Source organism: Protopterus annectens, chromosome 3.part1 (assembly GCF_019279795.1).
Source record: "Protopterus annectens isolate FY-2018-M chromosome 3.part1, PAN1.0, whole genome shotgun sequence".
NCBI lineage: Eukaryota > Metazoa > Chordata > Ceratodontiformes > Protopteridae > Protopterus > Protopterus annectens.
Window position 1 is genome coordinate 1,633,430,531 of NC_056732.1, and position 16,208 is coordinate 1,633,446,738.

Below are 16,208 nucleotides of genomic sequence, written 5' to 3' on the forward strand. Positions count from 1 at the left end.
ATATTTCTTCCCACAATATTTACATCTCTGTACCCCTGTCTAGCAGGGTGACTGACATGATCCCCGGGGTGAATTTCCTATCCCTTATCCAATCATCAAGGTTCCTTTTGAAGAGGGCAAAGGAGGCGCTCTGCTTGACATGTATGGGCAGTCTGTTCCAGAGTATGGGGAGTCTCTGGGTCAGGAACCTATCCCTCCATCATGTTTTGTTCATTGTGACGACAAGGTCTAGATCCCTGGAGCATGTGGCTCTGAGGGATTGGGATTTCTTTAAGTGAAGCATGTCCAACAGCTCAGGGTTTGACATGGCCTTGTATGTTAAGCAGAGATCACCTCTGAGTAGACGATATGCCACAGAGTATAGCTGGAGTTTTTTTAGACGGTCAGCATATGGCATCTGCTTTAGGCCTGTGATTCTTTTAATGAGGTATTTCTGTGGCCTTTCCAGCTGTTGCATATGTCTTGTGAGGTACATACCAAACGGGGCATTATACTCTATAATGGGTCTAATGAGGGATGAGTACAATGGGACAATGACCTCCTTTTTTCTGGATGAAAAGCCCTTAGTGATGAGGTGTGCCACATAGAAGGATTTCCTGACTGTTGTGGTGATGTGGTTATCGAAAGTGAGACCACTGTCCACCTGTGTCCCTAAGTCTCTCATCACACTTTCGATGTTTAGTGTACTGCCACCTATGTGGTAATTCATGGGTACATGTTTTTTTTCCAAAGGGGATAACTATACATTTCTTGGCATTAAGCTTGAGTCCATGGCTCTGGCACCAGGCATTTGGTTCCATAAGGCCCTTTTGAAGAATATCCACATCATTTGGGGATTCAATAATGGCTCCCAGTTTGCAGCCATCTGCGAACTTTGTTAGCCAGAGTCCCTTAGTGTTGGCCTGTACTTCAGAGAAGTAGATGTCAAACAAGAGTGGACCCAGGACTGAACCCTGAGGTACTCCACTTGTCACTTGTCTGGAGCTGGATTTGGAATCGGCTACTTTTGCAGTCTGGGTTCTGTCAGTACGCCAGTTGGCAACCCATCGAGTGACATTGGGATTTATGCCCAGCTTAGTAAGGTTATCTATGATTCCAGAGTGGGGGATGGTGTTGAAGGCCTTGGCGAGGTCCAGATAGGCTGTGTGGACCACCTTACCCTTTTCCACAGCTCTGGAGACTGATTTGAAGAAGTCAATCAGATTCAGGAGACAAGATCTGCCCTTCACAAACCCAAACTGGGTGGGATCCAGTGTTTGAAGGTTGCCAATGTCTTGGTTTATAAGTTCCATGATAATCCGTTCCATGCCCTTGCAGATCAGGCTTGTCAGACTGATGGGATGGTAGATCCTGAGATCTAAGGTGGGACCCCCCTTGTGGAGTGGGATAACTGTAGCTGTGCACCACTCAGTGGGCATGAAGCCTGAGGTGAGGCTATGATTAAACATGACACTTAGGTGAGGTGCCAGTTCATTTTGTAGTTCATGTAGTACACAGCCTGAGATGTCATCTGGTCCCATGGATGCTGTATTCTTAGCTTTGGAGAGTGCAGTTTCTACCTGTGTGGCCGTGATTACCAGAATTTGGCAATATTTTGGTATTGAGATGGGCCCTTTAGGGGGTGAGAGAGGGGTGAAGTTGGCACTAAATCGATCTGACAGGATATTGGCAATATCCTTGGGATTAGTATATTTAATGCCATTCTGTTGTAGCTCAGAGCAGATCTGAGCATTGCCATTTAGATTCTTGACATAACTATAGAATGCCTTGTGGCTGTCTTTGGAATCTTTGGCAATTTTATTTTTGTAACTAGCATTTAAGGATTTTATGAGGGATCTCAGCTTCTTACTGAGGCTGGTGAGGGAGTTGTTTGCATCCTGGGATTTTCCTCTTTTCTGCAACAGTTTCTTCCTTCTGTTGTATAGTTTGTTTATAGCAGGGGACCACCAGATTGGCTTCCTTTTTTTGGAGAAGAGCATCTTGGTTCTATTTGGGATGTCATGATTCATGCACGAGTAGATGTGCTCATACAGTGCCTTAGTGTAGGATTCTGCAGTTGAACTTTCAGATCCTGTCTGCATGGGTGTCATAAAGTTTGTCACTTCTGACTTCAGTAGCATGAAGTTGACTTTGGAGAAGTTTTTTAAGGAGGTTTCCTTACTGGGGGTGGGTGGGGGTGGGATATGGATGTCAAGGGTGATTTGCTTATGGTCAGACCTGACCAATGAGGGGGTGACCACTGGTGTGGAGCATCTATCTCCCATGTTGGTAATGACCAGGTCTAGGATATTGGAGCCCCTGGTGGGACAATGGATCTGTTGATCCAGGGCGTTGGAATTTATGAATTCCAAGAACCGTTGGGAAAAAGAGTTGGTACTTGAGTAGTTTTCCCAGTTAATTGCAGGGTAGTTGAAATCACCAAGTATTAGGGTGTTTGGTTGTATCTTAATATTTTCCAGTATGTTTAGAAAGGTGTAGTGAGAATCTTGGGGCATGGTGGGGGATCTGTAACAAGCTACAATTTGGATTGCAGTCTTATCTAGTGTTAGTTTCACCTGGGGAATTTCAGATGCATTGTGTTGGGCAACTAGCCTGGAGGTGTGAATATCCTTGGTGAATATGGACACTCCTCCACCTTTAGTGTTTAGGTCTTGGTTTTGTGGTCAAAATCTGGTAACAGTTGTAGCCTGGTATTGCAGGGGTGCTCTCTGGATCCTTGAACCAGGTCTCAGTTACTGCACAGATATCGATGTTCTCCATTTTTAGGGGAGCCTCGAGAGAGTGCCTTTTGCAGTTTAGACTTCTAGCATTGAGCAGCATTACCTTCAGATTTTGCATGCTTGTATCTGTTACAGTGGTGGTTTTATCCTTTGAACCCTGCCTAAAAAAGGCACTATAGGGGTGGCAAGAGCTTTAGCCAGTAACCTGAATCCCAGGGGTGACAGGTGCAGACCATCTCTAGCAAAGCATCCTGGTTTGTCGATGATGTCTTCCCAGGCAGACAGATACTGGATCCCCCTTGAATGACACCAGATGCTTAGCCAATTGTTGAAGTCAGTCATTTTATCCTTATACTGTGGTATCATTCTGGGTGAAAGCAGGATGCTACTCAGGGCTAGGGTCATACCTGCCTGAGCCACATGATCCAAGAGCTCTTCCATGTCTCTTTTCATGTAGTGCAGGGAGGTACATCTCAAGTCATTCACTCCAGCACGGACAATGACAGAGTCATATTTGTACTTGTTGTGGAGTGACTTGAGTGCATGCGTTATGTGGTGGATCCTGGCACTTGACAGGCAGCTGACTGTAATTTTTTCCTTGTTCAGCCTAGTGAGTGGGACATCAGTGTGCCTGACTATAGAGTCAACTATGACTAAAGTGTTGGGTACATTGTCTTGCCTTAGGGGCTTTTGTTGGGTGGCACACTGGTGTTGTGAGCTATGTATCACTTTGGTTGTGACTGGTGTTTGTTTGCGTTTCAGCTTCGGAGGTCCTTGTTGCTTGGGCAGGTTAATGTTAAGGGCCACCGCATATGTGGGTTTAGTGTTGCTATGTGTGGGTGTTGATGGTGTGGGTTTTGAAGGGCTATGAGTTGCTTGAGTTGTAGTGCAGGTGTTAACCTTCTCCTCTTGACTGTCTAGCACAGTCTTGGCTGGAGAGAGCTTTGCTTCCAGTTTGGCTATGTAAGTGCATCTCTCGCAGGTTGTAGTGTTGGGTGGTAGGAGGAGAGGATTGACTGTGTACATGAGGCAGTTGGCACATTGCCCCAGTATGCCCAGATTCACCAGGTGGACAGGAGAAATCACTGGAAGCTGACCCTTGGACATGCCTGTTTAGGTGCTTATTTTGTAAAGTATAAGAGCTGTTTTCCCTTACCTTTGCAATGTACTTTGCAATTATAGGCTTAGTGCCTATGATTAATTTCTCCTTATTGACAAGGATAGTTAAGTGCTTATATCAGTTTCAGGCTTCCTTGTGCTTTCCAGCAGGCTCTAGAGCAAGTGCTAGTCACAGGGGTTCAAATTTTCGTGCCACCACTGAGAAACCAGCTAGTTCTAAGGGTAAATTTGAAGAGCAGACTTTCTGGCACCTGGAACAGTTTAACTGTAGCCTCACAGTGCTGCATGATGCGAAAAATGTGCAAACACACGCGTTTTTAAGCCAGAAAGTTGAAAGGGATAGAAATCAGCCCAAAAAGGCTAATAAAATTACAATTTCATAACTGGAAACCACTCTGCTGGCATTAGATAGGCAGTACAATGTTCACCACTCCCACTGGTAAGCAGTAGGGCTTACTTCTACCACAGCAAGGTCTGGATAGCTCTGAACACAGAAAATAAAGTCCTGAGACAAGCAAAGCCTGGGATATGGACTGGCTAGGAAAGGTGGGAAACGAGCAAACAAGATAGTATTTTTTTATTTTTTTAAACAGGCTAAACAATGCAATAATACAGTAAATAAACACAGAAAAGGTTAACACACTTGAGTGTGTAGTCCTAAACAGTAAATGCAATTAAAACTCTATACAAAATTAGCAATTTAAAACTTTTTAAATGAAGCAAGGCAAGTGTACATCTGGAAAATTATTTAAGAGGCAGTAATACAGCAGAATAAGTAGCGACTCTACATATACAGAGAAGTCTATATATACAGAAAAGCAGCTGAAACACACAAACAGTTCAGATGCAGTGCAACCTAGAGCACTTGAGTTGTAGCATATTAAGGCAATTACAGTTATAATAAATGCTCTAAAATATACTCTATATTTCCAAAATGTTTGAGAAGCACAGTCAGAACACAAGGAGATTCAGGCAATTTTTTTCTCATTATTCTGGCTTTGTCATTTGTGTGGAATAACGGGGGGTATTTTAATGTGTGGCAACTTGCTTGTGTGGAGCAAACAGAAAATATATTACATAGCCATCTGATGTTTGAATTGAACACAGATGTGGATACATCTGCTGGGTGGATGTTGAGGATGGCTAAATTAAAGTAACTGACCCTCTTTTCTACTCAATTTAAGCTGTCACTATCTGGCTTTGTAGGACTAGTGTGCATTTGTGAGGAATAAGATGGACTACTTCACTAGACACCTGATATGCACAGGCTGAGCAGGTACAACTGGTGGGGCTATCTTTGGAGAAAATGACTAGCTGTCAGCTGTTGATTCAGTGGTGGGCTATAATAGGAGTAATTGCAGTGTACAACTGTTTTTCTTGACTATAAGAGAGACTATGGCCAGTTACATACTACCACAAGCTGTTGCACTTTTATTTTCTTTTCTTTTAAGTGCTTTTCCCTTCTTTTTTTCCATTTTATGTTAAATATGCCTAACCTGTGTACAGCACTGGAAAGCAATACACACTGCACTACATAAAAGTTGCTATGGTTATCATGTCTTTAACCTTATTTTTCTTTCTGAGAGCAAATAGGTTGAACTTTGTTGATGGGGACTTGAAAGTTTTATGGAAACAAAACAGTGTGCATGTGTGTGTGTGTGTGTGTGTGTGTGTGTGTGTGTGTGTGTGTGTGTGTGTGTGTGTGTGTGTGTGTATGAAGCCAGATCAACCCCCCTCCCCCACTGTGCTATGCACAAAGCAACACAAAATGCAAGCCTGGGACAAAGCCAAGCCAAAGTGAATTCGAGCTGCATGGTACTTAAGGCTCTAAGCTGTGTCCTGTAGTTAGTCTAAAATGCAGGTTTTCAGTCATTCCACCTTCATTTCTATGTGTGACTTTGAACAAGTCATTTAACCAGACAGTGCTCTGCAGTCAACCCTGAAAGTGACATTTTGACTACTGGGATTGCCTGGTTGAAAAATAAAGTAAAATAAAATGTGGTATTTAAAATTTGTCCCTTTTTGGCCTTTGTCCTCTCATTATTTTTGTCTTTGTCTTGAGGTCTTGAATGAAGAAGTTGGGGTATTTTGGCTATTCCTTGTAAAATGTGTGGATTTCTGGCAAATTGTTTAAGAATGTACTCAATAAATAATGACAGGCATATGAGTTTCATACCCTGCATCCTTCAGAAAATGATAGCTAATGCAAAACTGTTATGCTAGCTACTTTCTAAGCATATAAGACCAATATTTAAAAATGAAAGTGAAATAAAATGTACTGGTTTCACTTGTGAGAATAAAAATAACAGTTTAGGATAAAAACGTCCTGTTACCAGGCAGAAATCGTTAAATAAAACACTTTAATTAAAAAACTAAAATCCAAGCTCAAAGTTTAAGTCCCAAGGGTAGCAAAGTAAAAACTTGCAGGTAAATCGAAGAAATCCAAATTTCTTGGATTTACTTGCAAGTGAGAGGCAGTAGCAAACCCTGCATTAGTAATAGTTACCTTTTGTGTGGGATTATTCAGGTATTTTGCTTTTATAGAAATTGTGCAAATTGACTTATCATACGTAACCAGATGGTTAGTATGTTATGCTCTCATCATAAAAGCTTTTCTCTTTGAACTGCATACACATGATTGGGTCTAATGGTGTGATTATCATTTACGTGATCTTTATACAATTCTATGTAGGTCATCCAAAGCTGCTAATAAAGTGCATGTAATTTATTCCTTTATAATAATAATAATAATGGATCCACACAGACATCAAAGTGGTCATATCTGTTGTTGAGGGTGGAAGGCTATCTGTGGATGGAAGTACCTCATGCTCTTATCTGTCATTTTTATGCAATTTTTTATCTGGCTTTGCAGGATTAATATGTGTGTGTGTGTGTGTGTGTGTGTGTGTGTGTGTGTGTGTGTGTGTGAATTCAGTTAGAATATTTTATTATGGCTACTCTACTTGTGTTTTTCAGAAACAAACTTGAAATATGTTGCTTTTGTCATTATTATTGCTATCAAAATGTTAACACATACATCCAAGTAGGATGCAGACAAAAATGTAGCTACAATTGCTAGGTTTGGAGGATGTCTGTGTTTAAAAATAACTGCTGCAGCTATGATGATAAAATTAAACAGTCATCACTCTTGCTGGACTACTGTGTATTTATGTAAGGCAAATTAGAATACTTTACAGTGGCCATTTTTATCACAATCAGACATATGATGTGTTCATAGATAACATGGCTGTAATTGATAAGTACAGATAGTAGTGTATTATAATAATAGCAGTCTGAGTGGCCTTTTATGGTTGAAATGTTCTGAATGGGTACATTTTTCATTATTGGTTAATAAATTTTGTTTCAGTACTTACTGGAAAAATGTTCTAAACTACAGACTTAAAACAGACTGTAACACATGTTGCAGTAGTAAACAAGAAATATAATTTAAAAGAATAAGAATAATTCAAAAGAACTCATGTATTTCTGCATGGTCTTAAAAATGTGTGTGGAGGGGCCCATGGTATGAAAATGGCCTTGTGGCCAAGGTACACTTAATCCACCTCTGTGTTATGCATTATTATTATTATTATTATTATTATTATTATTATTATTATCAATTGTTATGGCTTTGCAAGAATAATGCAATTTGTGTGGAACAACTTGGAATACTTAATGTCTGGCAACTATTTGTAAGGAACAAAGATGAAATGCATTACATTGTGTCCTCTTTTATCACAATCAGACATCTGAATTGTATATAGAAGTGGCTTTAACTGCTTGGTGGGGGTTGTCTTGATGAAAGTAACTGACCCTCTTGTCATGTCTCACTTTAGTCATCTCTCAGAAAAAGAATAGAATACCCAGATATTCAGAGCTTCTGGGGTACTGGTAACCATGCCATACCATGATTGCATAAGTGGATTTTGATACTGGCTTAGTAGGGACCGCTGACCTGAACCTCACCTAGTCTAAAAGTAGCTCTGCTCAGAGGTATACAAATAATGTCACTATAGCTTGTGTGGGGAGTAGGAGATTATGTCATTATTTCTTTGACTTTTGCCCCATACTTCAGAGGTCACTCATGTTTTGGGCTGGAGAAAGTCTGGTCATTATTTTTTAACTTTCATCACAAACTTCAGAGGGGTGCACATAGAGTCACTAAGATTGTATAGGAGCAGTGTATTGTCTAAACGAAACAAGTTTGAAACATTACTATAATTATTTTTTTCAATTTCCTCACAAACATCAGAAGCATACAGAGGTAGCTATCCTTTTGGGGAGGGTAAAGAGCATTATGCTTACATATGTCTAACAGCAAGCATGTTCTATCTGTTTTTTTTTTTCATTTTGTCCATGTCTGACATCAAAGGGGTATGCCAAAGGTCTTTAGTGGATAGGGGTAAGGAGGCATGCTGTATATATGTCTGAAAGCAGCAACTTGAAACACACACACACACACACACACACACACACACACACACACATATATATATATATATATATATATATATATATATATATATATATATTTGTAGCCATTTGTGCCTTAATTTTCATGTCAATTTAACACCAGAGGGAGATGCACAGAAAATGAATGCATTTTTTGAGGGACATATAGGGAGGCAGGTACTATTTCTAGATGCAATTCATGCATCATCACAGTTATTTGTCTTCTGCATTTATTGTGCACTGCTATTTGGTCACCTTTAACCATTAAGCCTTGGGTACAACTTTTTTCCTCCTTGAAATAAAAAATAAAATTTAATTTCTTTCCTTGTGCATTATTTTTGTTCAGGTCATCACTGGGTCAAAAAATTGGAAAAGAAGCTTGAAGATGCACCGCAGAGCGTCTACAACCCCTTGGCTTCTGAAGGGGCCTTATGGCCCCAGAACCCCAGCATAATGCAGTTATTTTCACTGCAGTTATTATAGTGAAGCATTGGTCAGTTAAGGTATGTTGAAAGGATTTAGGGAAAATCAAAGATGAACAGCAAGGCTTTTCCCCTGAATCATTATTCATGTTCAAGATATCATTGTCTGTAAAAATTGCTTAAAAAACTGTAAAATGAACATTAGAAGCATTGAGAATCCCCAGAACATCTAGGGGCCTTGCAACCCACAGACCTCTGGCTTAATTCAGTTCTGTCCACAATTATCAGAGTGCTGTCTTGCCTACTTAAACTGTTGAATGATGAATAAACAAATGTAAGAAAAAAACAAAATAGTGAGACAAACTAAGAGATAAAAGAAGAAAAAAGTAATTTGAATGATGTGGGTAGGCCAGGATGTGAGAACCAGGATGTGGGAGCACTGGGTAATATCTGTGTCTGGAGGCAGTAGTAGCAGGAGGCATGGTGGAGCCCCTTTACTTAGGACACCAGTTTACCTAAGGCCAACCCTGGGCTTCTGAAGATAGCACACACCCTTCCAGAGACAGCACCACTGTCACTACTACTGTCCCTGGAAACTTCTGCCCCTAGGTGTGGACACTGCCATAGTTGTGGCTGATGCTCTTGGGGCACATCTGCAGGGAGAGTCTACTGGTCAAGCTGTTCAGGGTCCCACAGTTCCACACCATCCCACTCCCATGTAGTTCTTCCTACTACAAAACTGCCTTAGAGCCATTCATGGTGTCATGGATGCTGACATTCTATTGCTGCATGACATTGGGGTTACAAGGATCTCATGCATACTCCTGAAGTGGTACCTTATCTGCTGGATAGGGTGCCTCCAGTCCTGATATTTCAAGACCACATGGCGCACCACCATAGCTTTTAAATCATGAAAGCTCCACCCATCACTGAAAGATGTGACCCCAGACTTCACCAACCTCCAAGTCATATGTGTGATTACAGGATCCACAACTCAACTCTGCCACCTATATTGGTGTTGCTGTTACCTGTCACTGTGTCCTACCCCACATGTGCAAACAATGATGAGTGTACCTTGCCCACCCCTCTGGACTGTATGAGTGTATATGGTAATGTCCGACAGACAGCATGGCCAGTTAGTACATTGTACTACATAGGTTGGTAGTGTTACTGCATGCATTAGTTTTTTTCTGTGCTGTATTTCTCATGGCCTTTACCTGCGAACAAATGCTGCTTTTGCCACAATGCATTACCCCTGCTACTGCCTAAAATGAGATACTGCTGCAGTCAGTTCTTGTAGTGACTCTTCACTTGCCTTCTCTTCTGCTGCTGTCACAGATATGTCTGGTGGTCCCAAGATGTCCCCACATTGCAAGTGCTGTTATAAAACCATGCCACAAACATCGTATTGCAGGTCTACTAACCATAAGGTAGCGCACTGTCATATGTACTAAGGAGCAGAAGCACTTCTCTAGAATTCTAAAATGACATTTGATGATGTACTATGTCTGCAGAAGTGCAGTATTATATGCCTTTTCTGCAATGATCTGGGGAATCTGCAGATGGGTGTCATCAGCCATAGTTGCAAGGCATATCCTGCATCACCTCCAACACATAACACTAAACACTGTTACTGGCGGCCTGCTGCCTATGTTGACGAGACCAGCATATTGAGGACCCTGTGGGTGCAACGTGTGCACCTACCAGCTACCTGACCCTGTGGAAAATCACCCCAAGTGAAATGCTACTATAGGTCATACGTGCCAGATGTGAGAATCATGGGACCTATCTGGATGGTGCACAGGCACATTGTATATAATACCCTATGTACTGTACAACACCTGGTAAACGAGGAAGTAGAAACCCCTCCAGTTGAAAGATGCCATGTGGAGCAAATAGGGCCTTGCTATCAATGTGGGTGTAGTCAGTGGTAATTGGGCAACATAATAAAACACCTGCATAATGCTGATTCTCTCTGCTGCCCCTTGTGGAAACCAAATATGTTCCTCCACATACTGCAGCATCATACCAGGGAGCTGGTGTATAATTTGTGAGGTCAACATCTGCAAAAACCCCTACAGTGCTCTCTATAAAATGCGCAAAGGTCAGTGTAGCAACAATTGTTACTGCTACACAAATCTGCATGCCCACTGGGATAGGCATTTCATGCACCTGTCTTTATTCTAAGTGAGAATGGAACATGCCCACTATCCCATGTGATGTATCTGATCACATACTAGCAGCTGATAAAATTCCAGTTATGGAGGTCATGGTATGTTAGCTGCTTGTGGACTTATCTTTGACACAAGGGCAATGACACACAGTAGTGTGGACACTGGCACCAACATTCATAACTAATTTATGCTGTTCTGTCAATACTTGGGCTATTCTTGAATCAAAAATCCACTAACTAAAGTATGCTGTTCTGCTAATACTTCTGCTGTTCTTAACATCATAACACTGTTGAATCTCCTGCACATCAGAATATCTTGATGTTCAGAATATCACAATGGTGAGAGAATGTAGAATACTCACAGTTGTGCAACAAGCTCATTTTACACATTTCTGAATAGCTATGCCATGTTTGATTTAATTTGCATATGCAGTGGCTCTCAGCACATTAACACTTATTTGTATTCCATTATACTGTCGTTTGTAAATATCCCATACCGTGCTAGTTCTCTTGGAACATGGTCATGCTATACTGTTCTCCGAAACTTCCCCTCCCTGCTCATTGCCACTCCCATTTTGTGCAATGCTGTGTGCTGTTTGTCTCTGAATACAATAGAGCACTTTTGCAGGGGCAAGGGCAGTCCCTCTTTGGGCAGCTTGGCAAAAAAAAAAAAAAAAAATGGCAAATGTCCTGATTTTAGGACAAAAATATTTCCTATATTTTATGTAATAGTTGTAAATAAAATAAGTTATTCTGTATCTGAAACTTAAAATGTTATTATAAGAAACAGAATGACAAAAAACTAAAATGCTATAAGAATAAGCTTTTTAAAAAGCAAAAGAGTTGTGTCCTTGTACTGGGCCTTTTGTATATATTTTGCCCAAAAAAAAATCGCTTGTACCAAAAATGTCCCACTTTGGGCATTTGAAAAGGTGGCAACCCTAGAATACAATATAGAAATAGAATGCCAGAATATGTAATTAAATCAAGGATTTTACAGAATGACTTCATAAACAGACAGAAAATGTTATGCCATTTAATGATAAGGGTGAAGTAAAGAATCATATACTATGGGATACGTTAAATGACACCTATAGAGTAGAACCTTATCCTGGTGCAGGATTCATTTTTAAGAACTGTCTCTGATTTAGTCTTAATTTCATTAGTTTAATCAGAATTATGATAAGATTTTTTATAGCCTTGTATTACATTTTAGTTACGTTAATCTTATTAGTACTTTAGATACTTAGAATCATGTCTATTTTGCTAGAAATGTTGTTTACTGATTGACTAGTTGTAGCCCTTATTTTAAATTTATTCTTCAATTTTATTCATTTATTTGCATTTTTAATTTATTTAGTTTAATTTTATTTTACTTTTATTGCATTCTTTTTGTAAGTTTCACCTAAGTAGGTATTGTTGTGTGTGTGTGTGTGTGTGTGTGTGTGTGTGTGTGTGTGTGTGTGTGTGTGTGTGTGTGTTTTTATCTATGACATGTAAGTGGGTGTGCATGCATATTTTATGTGTACATTGTGCATGTTTTATTTTTTTTTTTCCATTTGTTAGTACATTGGAGTGGAGTTTTTTTTAAGGATGATATGAGTAGAATGGTAATAACTGTTCGCTGGCATGGACAGGTTAGTGTTAAACAGAAAATGGCTACACATTCTTTCATCTGCACTTATTTTTTAGCAGTTTCCATTTGTATATTTGTTTATATTTTTAATTATATTATCGTTTATTTATTTTTGACAGGTTGGCCTGGGGCCCCAGTCGCCTTAAGTTTTTACCCATGACCCAGTATCACTATGCAGTACAAAAAGAATGAAGTGTCAAAGCACCCCCCCAATACAAATACACAATACATCAAGTAATCAGGTAAAGAGGGGGAAGAAAGAACGAGCCAGAGCTCAAACAAACTGAAATCAGTTAGCAGCTTTTGAAAGGAAATACTCCCGTCAAATTCTTCAAGCGCAGTACTAAGAGTTTCAGCTTCAATTAGCACTCAGATCTAGAACATAGATCATTGCAATCACTGGGGAAACTGCATAACACATTTCAATAAATGAGCAATTCTGCACAATGTAACTACAAATTGAATAACTTTATAAGCTGATGAAGTGACTAAAGTTGAAGGGTCTTTCTTCACATTAACTTATGGAATTCATTGAAAAAAGAAAAAAAAACGCTGACAGATTCTTCAGCCATTATTACCTCCAAACACAGGAAAATCATGGTTATTAACAAAAGTCAGTTAAGCCTAACTCAGAAGGACAGCAGGATGAGGCCATCAGTTTCAGATTACCTCCCAGTTCCACTAAAGATACAAGAGATCAATATGGAATATGACAGGCCTCCCCTCAATCAAAAAGGATTTTAATCTATAATCTGGTCACATAACTCAAACTTGCAAGCAGCGCCAAAAAAATAAGAGAGGTCAGTGGCAGAGACATACTGGTTTTAAGTACCATGAAGAATAATTTAAGAAACTAGGTCAGGGCAGCCGTTAGGTGATCGACTGGGGTAATATGTCAAAGAAACCAGTCAACTGGAGGTAGTCTGTCACCTCCGTATATACATATATATATATATATATATATATATATATATATATATATATATATATATATATATATATGTGTGTGTGTGTGTGTGTATATATATATATATATATATATATATATATATATACACACACACACACACACACACACACACACACACACACGCGCACACACACACACACACACACACACACACACACACACACACACACACACACACAGATACTTCTTTACATTTTAGCTGAGTTTTTACCTTCAGGGAAAAAACAATTTCCCTCCCTGGTATTTTAATTTTTCACCACTATTTCAACACAGTTTCAGAACAGTATCATAAATAGTTCACGCATTATGTCTGTTTCAAATTATCTTGATTTGCTCTTTCTACTCATTTTTATCATCTGATGTTAGTCCTGTATTTACATATGTTCAGTCATGTTCTTTTCTTATCACAGTTCACAAGGAGTACAACTCTTGATAGACAAAATGCATAGTCTTTAGTAATGTGTTACTATGAATCAAGTTGAAGCATACAAACGATATTAAAAGGAGGTTTTGAATAGTGGACAGCTTTCATTGGATACCACAACCATCTCTCTCAACTGCTATGATTTAGACATAGAGTCATGATTTTATCCTTCAAATGTAGCCTTGTTCATCCTAGATGTTTCATGTTCTTCATAAATTCAGATCTGTTTATGAGTAAATACTGTATTATATACATAAACTAAGCTTATGCAAAGACTCCCTACCAGTAACTATATAAGGTCTAGTACATAAAGTCCGTAATGTATTTATTTATTTATTTTATTTTACATTTGTTTGCCGGGATAGTCCGACTGGATACATGTCAATTTTCAGCAGATGCCCGGGGAGAAAAGCTCTACAAAGACAAACTTACATAGATTACACAGAAGTTAGCAAACAATTATAAAAACAAAGTGATTATATACAATGGGTTAGTAATGATTCCCTAGTAGGGACTCACAATTGTCATGGACAGAGAATTAAAAGTAAGAGACATCAGATTGGAAGCACAGCTTGGTGATGTAGTTACAAGTTATGATAATTGCAGAATATGCTTTTAGCTTATAACTTAATCAGGGTTGGTACATGGGCATAGCCAATTCACTTTGAGATACTGTTTGAGGTTTTTTTTGAAGAGACTTTTGGAGGATTGTAGGGTTATATAGTTTGGCAATGAATTTCAGGTTTTGCCAATGAAGATGGCAAACAGGGATTCACTAGCAGAGTTATTAGCTTTGTGGGTTTGGACTAGAAGTTTATCAGCTGACCATAGGGATCTTAGATTGCTATATGGCTTAATAATATTTTTAAGTAAGGGGATATCCTCGGGGTGGAACAAAATTTTGTGCGCTATTAAGAGTTGATTGAATTGAATTAAGCTGGACAGTTCTAGCCACTCTAGTTGTTTAAGGTTCTGGCAGTGGTGGGTTCTATAGGTGGAGCCAGTGGCAAATCTGGCAATATGACTGTAGCTATGGGACAGCTTACCTAGTTCAGATTTGTTGAGGTTTGAGAGTATAGGCGAGGCATATAAGAGAGTAGAGAGTAGGTGTGATCGGGCAATTGCAGTCCTAGCCAGTAGGGTTAAAAATGTCTTGTTTCTATACAGTGATCCAAACTTCTTATTGATGGTCTGTATGCCTTTGTTGCCCTGTAGGTCAAATTTGAGATTATTGTCTATGATAACCCTTAGCAGTTTGGTGTGATTATCTGGGGAAATAGTGGTACCATTGTTAGATGTGACAGAGAATGAAAGTGTGGTGGATCTACTAGTGGGAGAGAAGAGTAGAAGTTTAGTTTTATTGGGGTTCAGAAGTAGGCTTTGATTGGTGAGCCAGTTTTCGATAGTGTTAAATGTATTTTGGGTTAAGATTTGCAAGTCAGATGGGGGAGGGGTGGCTGGGCAGATGAGAGTGGAATCATCTGCGTATTGGATGCAGGTGGCTTTAGGGATAGCAGTGTGGAGGTTGTTGATAAAATAGAGAAGAGTAGTGGACCTAGTATGGACCCTTGAGGGACACCAAAGGGTGAGAGGTAACAGGCTGGAGAGTTTGCCCTGCCATAGTACTGCCTGCTGTCTACCAGTCAGAATTAGACATGTGGTTTATGTTAGAGGGGGTTAGTTGATTTGCTAGGGATTGGATTGTTTCAGTGAAAAAGTTATTAAAGGTGCTAGCTATTGTCTCTGGGGAACTATGGGTGTAGTTAGCCGGGGTTGGGGTGGTGGAGTGACCTGGACAATGTAGTTGATTTAAGCCTGCCCAGAACTTTCGAGGGTTGTTGTGGTGTTTTTGTAGGAGATTTTGGTAGAAGCTTTTTTATCCAGTAAAATAGATTTTTTGTATCATTCCTGAGTTGACAATATTTTAGATGGTCAAGTGGGGCTTTGGTTGTTCTCCAGCTGGCCCAGGCTCTGTTTCTAGTTTTGATTTTTGCTTTGGTATCTTTTGTGAGCCATGGTGCTGTATTTGATCTAGTTTTTATTATGCAGCTGGAGCATGGGAATCAAGGATACTTAGGAATTTAGTGTTAAAGTGATCTATGGCCTCCTCTAATGTTAGATTTTTTTAATTTTGACCAGTCAACTGCTTTTAATTCATTTTGGAATATAGCAGCATCAAAGTTTTTCCTGTTTCTAAATGTTTTATATTTGGGCTGGTGAGGGTTTCCTGCCTTATGTTTTATGATATAGGTTAGACAATGGTTGCTGAGGTCATCCAGATAAGTTTATATG